At 40.7% G+C, this 10,683-nt stretch overlaps 1 long non-coding RNA gene across 1 annotated transcript; it reads right to left on the minus strand.

Moving 5' to 3' along the window:
• Positions 1–2,918: 2,918 nt before the first annotated feature.
• Positions 2,919–8,419, minus strand: LOC139592596 (uncharacterized). Its single transcript, XR_011680050.1, has 3 exons — positions 8,317–8,419; positions 6,862–7,064; positions 2,919–3,070 (listed from the first exon to the last, which is right to left on the minus strand). It is a non-coding gene; the product is annotated as an uncharacterized lncRNA (long non-coding RNA).
• Positions 8,420–10,683: the final 2,264 nt, after the last annotated feature.

Raw genomic sequence — 10,683 nt, forward strand, 5'->3', positions numbered from 1 at the left:
TCACCTAAGAACCAGTAAAACAATAATCTGCAAGCTATACAGCTAGGGAAGCATAAAGATTGAATGCCATTTTATGTGCTTTAGCAAATGATGGCTCAATGTCTGGCATATATCATGTGATTAAAACAAACACAGAGAGTGCTATGGAGAATTTGTGGGTGCTGCTTAAAAAGTGCTGTTTTGTGTTACAGGGAAAGTCAATACAAGTTATTTCACTGACATAGCCCTGGGAAATTTGCAGAATTCACACAGTTCTGCAACTACAAGTCATGGCAAGTAAGCCTTCCAAAACCTGTCTTTCACCTGTCACCATCACTTACTCTTTTCTTAATTGTTTGTATGCAGGAAATGAAGTAAGAGGCCAAGAGAATACCCAAACCTATGCTCTAAAACTATTGTTGTTATTAATAACAAACCCACTGCATATAAATATTACATGGTGGTTTTATATGAGTGAAGACAATTATGCTGACATTATTTGAGCAAAGGAAAAAAAAAAAAGATCTTTAGCCTAGAGAAAAGAAGGCTGTGAGGGGACCTCATAGTAATCTTCCAGCCTTAAAGGGACCTTACAGGAAAGATGGGGAGGAAGGCTTTATTAGGGAATATAGTGATGAGGAGTAACAGATTTAAACTGAAAAAAAGTGTAGATTTAGGTTGGGAAGAAATCTTTTACTATGAACATGGTGAGACAGTGGAACAGGCTGCCTACAGAAATTGTGGATGCTTCATGCTGGGAAGTGTTCAAGGCCAGGTTGGATGGGGCTTTGAGCAACCTGGTTTAGTGGAAGATGTCCCTGCCCATGGCAGAGGATTTGGAACTAGATGATCTTTAAAGTCCCTTCTAACCCAAACTGTTTCATGGTTCAGTGGCTCTATGGCATGAGTTGAACCGTGAAATTCAGCTTCCCAAAGAATGTTGCAGAAGATAAAATGCATGTAGATTCAAGAAGCAATCAGGTATATCCAGGGAAGCAAAGCCCATAAAAGCCATTAAATGCACAGACATAATTTCCTCCAAGATGCACCTCAGACACTGACAAGGATACAGGAGAGAATTCTGGGGACACGTGACATTTTACACCTTTGTCCTCTTCTTTCCCTGGTATCTGTCACTGGTCGCAGTCAGCAACTTCCAATATGATAATCTAATATTTTGCCTCTAGGTCCTGTTACTTCAGTCAAAACATATGAACAGATTATTTATTTCCTCTTTCTCCCTTAAATTGCTATTAATCTTGTGCTGGTGCTGGTCATGTCTTTGCCTGGTGCTGACTTGAGGCTGGAGTCAGCTACAGCAGAGGTGGCCGGGTGTGGTATTCACATGCCCACCGAACGGAGAGAAGCAGAGAAAAGAGTGATCAAAACAATTCCTATCTCATTTGCTGCTCCTGTGTTTTTGAACATGTGAAATGTGCTGGAAGATTGTTTACCCAAGGTGATTGCTTGACTGGATTCTGGTGGTGGTGTTTTGATTCATTGACCAATTGGATCCAAGTGTGGGTGTTGGGACTGTTGGCAGACAGTCATGAGTTTTTGAGTAGTAGTTAGTTAGAAATATGATGAAGTATAGTATGTATCTTTTTAATATAGTTGTAATGTAATATAATATAGTTTTAATAAAGTGAGTGTTCAGCATCCCAAAGCCTTGGAGTCAGATGTCAATCATCCCCAGATCGTGGGGTCGCCTGATTTTACTGCAGCTGGGGGCTGCAGAACATCACAGAGCATTTCTGTGCTGTGCTGTGCTAAGGCAGCACAGTGGGAACCTTTTCCTGCTGGAGAGTCTGCCCTAAAGACTACTCTGTTTCATGGATAGCATCTTGTCATTTTTTTCTTCCAGCCTGTAAGCTGTAGTGACTTAGATGTCCTGGTAGTGACTTAGATGTCCCTGGATTTATTTGAGACTGCAGTGTTAGGTGCTGCCAGGGAGAGAAATCATCTTATAGTCCTTTTGAGAAGGAAGGACACCAAGCCACACAGCTCTGGGGCAGCTGGGATTGGGAAGCAGGGTCAAGCCTGATGTTAGAGAGGGAGACTCTGCAAATGCACCACACCTGCTCCACAGAATAGATTTTTGGGAAGGGGGTCATAGATCTCTGACACCCAGGGTTTGCAGGGCTGGGGTGAGGTCTGTCCACAGATTATTTGTAGAAGACTAACTTTTAATTATGGCAAGTCAAGGACCTGACAAAAAGTGTCCTTCAAAATCACCAGTACCACCATATGGGCATGGCCTTCTCCAAATTCTCTCCAGTCAGATGCAGGCACAGTTCAAACAAAAGGGCTATATGGTAATAGGGGCAACACAAATATAAGCCTCAAAAGCACACAGCCAAAGCACTAGGATAAGAGAGTCAGAGGCCTTTATATAGACCTGGTTAATCTATCTATCTTTCCCAGACAGTATATAAAACTTAAGACTAAAATGATCCAACTACCATAGATGGTTTCTACCACAGGCCTTTAAAATAAATAAGCTAAATACTCTGCTATCCCATACATTCAAAAGGATTGCCCTCAGTTATATTTGTCCAAACAAAATAGAAATGGTACTGATTGTGTAGTCAGGTGTCATGTTGAGGACATATACAGGAATGGTTTGGCAGTTCTTGTTTAAAAGAAAGTCTAAAAGCAGAAATGAAAGAAAGGGACTCTTAAGAGAGACACAGCCTGTCCTCCAGGCAGCAGCAGCAAGGTCATATCCAGGCTTAACAAATAAAGAAGTGTCCATTCCTGCAAAGCTGTTGCTCTATTTCTGAAATTACTGCCTGAAGTTACTTAATCATTATGCACAGAACAGGAGTGTGGTGTTGCTGTTGTCAACTCCACCCTGCTTCTTGCAGCATTCCCTAATACCAAAATCTCTCCTAGAAACAAATGCAGACATACAAAATAATAGGAAATGCTTCCCAGAAACTTTATTCTAAATCAAACATGGGTCCCTACCCACAGCAAATATGACAGTCTTCAATTCCTCAATAAAATACCACAAGAAATCTGTTACAGACGAGGGATCCGAATCTACAGTCTTCTTTATGTGTAAAATGTGTCTTCTTTGCATATCTTCCTTTATCCCATAGAAGCAAGGAAAAAAAAAAGGATGGAAAATATGTCATTAAAATTTACACAAATCTTGAGTTATTATTAAAAAAAATCCAAACCAAACAGAAATACAACTGTCATCTGTTAGTGTTGAACATCTCAGTGTTGAACAGATGGCTACAGCACAAGAAACTCATCACACTATTTATTAGTAAATTGAAAGGCATTTGGGTAGCAATCACCATAATCATCATTTTCATAAGCCCTATAAATTGCAATAAGCTTTTAGAGAGCAGTTTACTTTACAGCATAATTGAGAATGGGTATCTTTAGCTTATCCACCCAAAAGCTAGAATGTCAGTGCATCTTTAACAGGGAGTTTGACTACAGATAAACAGACCATTCAAAACAGACACTCGTTCAGAGAAAATTCCCCTTGCATTACTCCCAAAAGTCCCTGAAGTTAGTAATATCTCCAGAAGAGTTTCACTCATTATTATGGGGAAAAAATCACTTATATTTCTTTCCTTTCTTTTTATTTATTTGTTTTTATGTAAGTTTTGTGTCCAGAATGCTTGCAATCTCACCTCAAAGAACAGAATTTTTATCTGTTCTCGTTTTTATTTAAATTTAAATTACGTGTTTTGGAATTTTCCCTGGAAAACATCATCTTGGCCTGCAACCAGCCTGAAACCAGCAGGTGGAGCCAAATCTGCTCCCTGTACACTAAAATTAGCACTTGTTCTGAGTGATGAAGGTGTCTCCATTTTTCAGCTGGACAAAAACCACCTGGCTTTTCCTGCAGAGCCTTCAATCATATCTCCCCATTATCACTGCCACTGTATTTAACTGCAGCGGGAGTGTATTTCTGCAGGAAACAGGCTGAGCATTTCACAGCAACAAATATGTCAAATGCCTCTGCAAGGACTCAGCTCAGAGCTCAGTGCCAGGACTGTATACCCAGGCTGCTGATATGCATATGGCCCCAAATCACACAGGCAGCCTGGCAGGATTTAAAAGCCCTGGAGAGATGAGGTTTTATGCACCCTGCTGCTCTACACTAGCACCCAGCTCTGTACCAATGCACACACAGAGGCAAGACACATGGCATACATGCAGCAGTAGGTTTTGAGGTGCAGGGCAAAAATCCCCTCCTATGTCTCATTTATTTTGGCCTTCTCTGCTCAGAACCTGTGTCCCCAAAGGCCTTGTTTTCGTTTGTCACCTCCAGCCAAGCAGCTGCATTTACAAGTGCTCCCCTCACTGCCTCAAGCAGGAACAGACTCACAGAGATCTGCCCTTCTGAAAAGCAGCATGAGTCATGTTCAGATGCAAAGAAGCAGGGGGACTTGCCCATGCTGCCTCTTGACACACTGAGACCAGGGACAGGGAATTCTGACCTTTACAAAGGAAAGTGAGAGTGAATTCTCAATGACAGCAAAGCAGTGGGGATCAAGATTCAGAGCTGAGCCTAATAAAACCCAGGGCCCTTGAAGCTTTGCACAAGGAAGCAAGAAAAAGCTGGAGGGACAGAGGACCCTGAGGCTGAGATGGTGACATCTCTGCTAGAAGTGACATCTCTCCTATATTCCCATAAGTGTTTATGTTATGGGACCAAAATGGGGAGGTGATTGCTTCAGCCCTTCCAAAGGAAGAGAAGATCTGACAGGGAGCACATGGGGTTTTGATCACCATTTCACAAATTCAGCCCTTGGGCAATATCCGGACAGAAACAGGTAGTGCAGAAGGATGTGGGTGGTGGGTGGTGGGTTGCCATTCCTGAGAGGATGTGGAGTGAGAACACAAGGTTGTTCCTGGAATTAGTTCTAAAATTGTGATTGCTTCTGCTTTGGCCTCAAGTCTATCTGTGGATCCCACTAACCCAGCTTTGGCTTCCCAGCCCAACTCCACTCATGTCCCTGGAACTCACACAAATTTATCTAAAATCCAGTTGTGGAGCAGAAGCATCTCGCTGTACAATGAGGCAGGCAAGTCTCTGGTACAGGGTCACACTGAGCTCCAGATTCAAAAAGAAGATAGAACTTTCAAAGGAACCTGAGTTAGAGCCTTTGATACCACTCAGAGTTTGGGAACGGGCAGGAAAATCTGGTTTAAGGCAAAAGCTCTTCCCTCAGTACAGCAATGATGTGAGCTCTCTAAGAATGTAGGCAGGGTTCCTTTAAATAACCTTTAAAGTGGATTAAATTAGTTGGCAGGCAGCTGGACTAGAACATTATTGTAGGTCCCTTCCTATTCTATTCTATTCCATTCTATTCTATTCTATTCTATTCTATTCTATTCTATTCTATTCTATTCTATTCTATTCTATTCTATTCCATTCCATTGTGCTGGTTGGCCTGGATCAAATTCAAGATCCAGGTAAGGCATTCTCCTAGCTAGACAACATGTCCAAATATGTTACTGTTAGGGACTGGGATTTCAAATTCCAATCAGAAATAAAGATAAGATTTGGACAATAAAAAAGTAGAGTGGAAATAGCAACCCAAATCCTTGGCTCTGTACTATCTGTGTAATCAGGAAGGATAAGGAAAATTAGTAGGAGCTGCTCTATCCATTGTAACAGGTTATTTGGAAAAATATGGTAAAATAGCAGGCCCCCAACAATAGCTGCTTTTTCAGCAGAGTTTGGAGCTATAATCTGGGCTGTATGTAAAGTATATGGGTAGACTTTGAGATCATATGGCTTTGTAAGTAGTAGCTGCTGCTATTTTTGTAGCTTGACTAAACCATCATCACCTCACTTATTTAACTCCATTTTGCAACCAGTTTTTTTAACAATTCCAGAAGTTTAGCTTCAGTACCAGAAGCTGCTGGCCATTGTATCTGACTTTACCTGAATGTGCAGAAGTCAGGGCATTGCTGAGCATATGAAAGTCACCTGGGGTTTCACCTGAGTGCCAGATACACACAGACTGCTCACAGACGAACAGGCACTATGAATTGCTGGCAATATCCCCCTGCTTTGTTAGCAGCCAATGGTTGTTCCCATGCTGGAGAACTATACAACTTTCTTCTGCAAGTTCCAGCTTCCCTGGGAGGCCTGGGCTGATCAGTTCAGCTGCTTTCCCTTGGTTAAATGAACCAGAAAGGAAGCTGGAATGCTCAAGAGGGCCGTGTGGCACAGCTAAACCCAGTCCACACTGCCTGAGCATTATCTATACCAGCTTTCCAGCAGTTTCAGTATTAGCTGAATCAGTGGGGATGAATCCAGTAATTTCATTGGGCTCTGTGTGAACTGTAAAACCAAAAATAGGGACTGAAGCAGCAATGGCATTGTAGGCTTTCTGCATCTGTCAGATGCAGGCCTGAAAAATTCCTTTAACTGAGAAGCTATATTGCTATCCACCACAGAATTTTTGTGCAGTAGCAAATAAGGGGCATATTACTGTTATCTTTAAGAGCACACACCAATTTCAGGAGAGGGGGATGAGTCCTAGTTAACATCTCTGTGCTTATGTTCTGAGTAGAGTTAAGTAATCTTCATATCTCACTTGAGCTGAAACAATCCCACTTAATTCCTGAGAAGATCCTCCAACATGTAAACAACAAAGAAAATGCTAGCTGGATATGCTAATTCATTCTTCCACATGGATTAGACCACACATAGGAGTAAACTTTCTGGAGAGACCATAGACAGGGGACTCTTTAGTCATAAGACAATTATTTCAGTATTCTGCAATTTTCAGGCATTTCAGGTTCCCCTCTCCCATCATACCTGTGAATAATAATAAAGAACGTATTTTCAATTATCTTCCCATGGCTTTGCTACATAAGAAAAATTGCAGATATTCTCACCACTCAACAGTAGATCCAGAATTGGTGAAAAACTGAGAAGCAAGACTGAGGAAGCAGTTCATTGTCTTGGACTTAGAATCCATCTGTGCTTTGTGCATCCTCTCCACTGTCACCTGAACCTGAGGTACAAAGCAAGCACTGTTCTTTGTTTCAGAGGGATCCTGCCTCACTTACAATGCCAGTCCTGTGGATTTTCATCATGCCTAGAAGTAATATAACATTCATCAGGAAGGTCTTACAAAATTACTTTAGTACATTACTCCCTAAGCCATGTCAGTTCCTGCTCTGTCTCTAAGAGCAAGTCCCTAGTGAAAGCATGAAGTATACAGCAGTGCTAAATTCTTTTCTTTTTCTTACTCTCCCTGAACAGCATTTGCCAACCCACTACACACTTTGTGTGATCAATACCATGTGTAAAGGTATATCATGAATAAATTTTTCCATAAGAGACAAGAGGTTGTACATTTAAGCATGCAGAATTCACGTGCACACAGTTATTCAACCTCATGTAAGACACAGAGCTGTAAACCCCAATTCCATATCATGGCTGATGAGATTTGACAATGTTCTGGTTCATTATAAAGATCAGCCTTTCAAATTCACTTCTCTAGCTCTGCTCAAACCGTGACATTCTCATTAAATAAATGCAGAGCCTTCTCTCCTAGTTCTCATTAAAGATAACAAAAATGAAGAACATTCCCCTTAGAATTAACTCCAGAGACAGCACTGGGCATGACACTGAAACTAAGTGACCAAACTGTCATCAATATCTCCAGCACAGGTAATTAGGTGGGTTGGTGGGATAGAACAGCCATTCATAGGCATACTAATCCAACACAAGCTATTTCTGGATGAAAAGTCTGTATCACATTTTATATAAGGAGATCTCAGATAAAAACAATATATTAGGAATGGCAGAAGTTTATCTACCCGTTAAACACTAACTCACACTACTACCCAGCCTTTTTCACTTGATGTTAATGCAGATTATATAATTTAGAAAGATCAAAGCACAGAATTTCCTAAGGGGCTTACTTTTGCTTGTAAATTTTATCCTAGTTATACAAAAATTAGGAAATATATCTGGTAATATTTGACATTTGCAACAGATAACAATTTTTAGTAATCTTTAAATATAACATCATAAGAAACAGGAACTAGAAGAGACAAAAAAAAGGTAGGCTAGAAAAATAGATTAATAAAAAAATGAAAAATAGATTAATCAAAAAATATAAAATAGTATTTTCCCAGGGTTAAAAGCAAATGCTGTAAGCCATAAATTTAATCATAGAGTCTATTATTGATACCTAACTGATGGAGGAAATTAATATTAAAGGCAGACATTTAATAAAGAAGAAGTTCTTTCAGCATAATAAATAGTCAGGTATTTGTAAATCTCTGGTCACAAGTTACACCATAAACAAAAACAACAAAAGAGAAAAGGATATTAGTTACCATCTGGGAGAAAAGGAGTCACTGTAGATCACCCTTGAAAGTGTATATGAAAAATGTAATAAGCAACTGCTTTTCTAGCTATCTGCATTTTAAACAAATCTAAAAAAAAATATAGGCACGGATGCATATTTTTGCATGCATAAAATATTTGGATGTAAATGTGGTTGTTGTAAAAACAGTAATACTTTCTGTTGTTGTTTCTCTTTATTACTGGGTGCTTTGATTTTAGAGGGGTTCCTCTGAAAAATTTCAAATGCTCTTCACAATGTGAACTCAGGAAAGCTGGAATTTTAAAACACAGGTCAAGTGTGTGATGGCAAAATTGCAAGATTATTGACGGGTTTTTGTGCCTGTTTGCTGGCATGCAAAGTTCTAGCATAAAAGCCAGTAAGTGTAATGATATTCAGCTCCTCATGCATTTCAAATACTGTAAGGAAGACTGATATTATTTTCAAATGGGGGTACTGAGACACAGGAAGAGGAAAACAATTCTCTAAGGTTCCCTGTCAGCTTGTACAGAGGTGGGCACAAAAGGCTGGCAGGCTTCCTGAATCTCCAATTATCCTCAACCTTGGCTGCTTCCCAAATCCCCCAATCAGCCTATGTCTTGAGCTGCAACTTTCTCCAGTAGAAACATAGCAGACACTAGCTGGGATTTGCTTTGATGATATGCTCTGCACATGTGTAGAGCCTTTTAACCTGATGGCTCTTGTCCTGACAGGAGCAGCCATGCTCACTCCCATGATTTAACAGAGATCTCCATGAATTTTTAAAATCAAGGAGATCTGACCAAATATCTAAGTTTAGCTTAGCACAGAATTAAGGCCCAAATGCATGGGTAGTGCTGACCAGAGGAAAGCCCATGTCAGGATACCTGGCTTAAATGAAACATTGTAAAATCAGGCTGCACATCACAGAATCACAGAATGGTTTGGGTTGGAAGGATCTAAAAGACCAGCTGGTTTCATCCCTCACCATGAGCAGGGGCACCTCCCCACTGGATCAGGTAGCTCAAAGTGCCACCCAACCTGGCCTTGAACGCTTCCAGGAAAGAGACATCCACAACTTCTCTGGGCAGCCTGTTCCAGGGTCTCACCACCACCACAAAAATAATTTCTTCCTAATATCTAATTTCTTTGGGCCAGTGGCCTCTCTGCTCCCCACCCCTAAAACCACACCTGCCTCAGCAAAGCCTGGCTGGCTCCCACCTGATGCAAATCTAGCCTGGGCACCTGCCAGCCTAGAGATGTAGTCCTATTGAAAATCTTCTGCTGACAGACTGTGTAAACTTGTCCCTTGACTTTGAAACAATGGAAACACGCTATATTTTTCACAGAGAGAATCATCCATTAAGGTTCCTTTGTTCCTTGATCTCCACAGCACTCCAGACTTACTGGAGAACTTGCATTTGACAGCAAAGCCTCCAAAGATATAGAAGCTATTGACCACAGTTCATCATGGAGAAGCAAGCTGAACAACTTGCCAAGTTATTAGTTGTGATGATGGTGATTCCAATTAGGCAAAAGATAATCACTGTTAAAAATTCCCTGCCAATTTCTGTCATTTCTGTCACTGTGGTAAATAGGCCTCAAAGACGACTTTTACATCTTCAGTTGGAAGCACAGAGCTAAATCCAGCAGAAAGCAGTTGCAGTGCTCTGCTGCTAAACCCAGAGAAGAGGGAAAACAGGGGAATTGATCCTTCTCAGCAGAGAGGGGTGATTAATCTAATGAGGGATGCAGAGCTGTGGGTGTCAGACACAAGTAATGGCCTCCCTCTGACATGGGAAGTGTGCCTCAGGAACTGCCATTCTCTCCATATCCTGGTATAAAAAGGCCCTACAGGGAATGACACTGGGGTAATTGAGCAGCAGACAACCTTTAAGCTATCTACCAGTCTTATTTTCACCACAACCCCCCCTGCTATTTAACTCTGTGGCAGATTTGGCCCTTTTTTCTAGGAACTGTAGTCAAAGCAATCTGAGACTTTATCACTCCAAAAACATGCAGCTTAAAAAAAAGAGAAAAACATGAGAAAAGACAGGCACAATAGCTAAATGAGGGCATAAATGTGGACAGAGAAAGGGAAACTTTGGTAAAATATGAAATGAGTCTAGTGGGTCTCATCTTGTAGATTGGTTGGAAAAGTTGTTACTCTTCACAATAATTCTGCACAATACTGAGCACAAGTGGTGCTGGAGCTATCCAAGCTGTAAAGTTAATAAAACTGTTAATGAAATGAAATGAAATGAATATCACTATTAATAAAATTTGTAAAAAGAGTCTCTAAAAATAGAAGACACTATATAGTAACCCCAGCTGGATTGCATGGTAATTTTTATATTTTGGCTAGTGTACAGCCCAAGGA

This window comes from Agelaius tricolor, unplaced genomic scaffold, assembly GCF_023055355.1.
Source record: "Agelaius tricolor isolate 1412-34295 unplaced genomic scaffold, bAgeTri1.0.p SCAF_8, whole genome shotgun sequence".
Lineage (NCBI taxonomy): Eukaryota > Metazoa > Chordata > Aves > Passeriformes > Icteridae > Agelaius > Agelaius tricolor.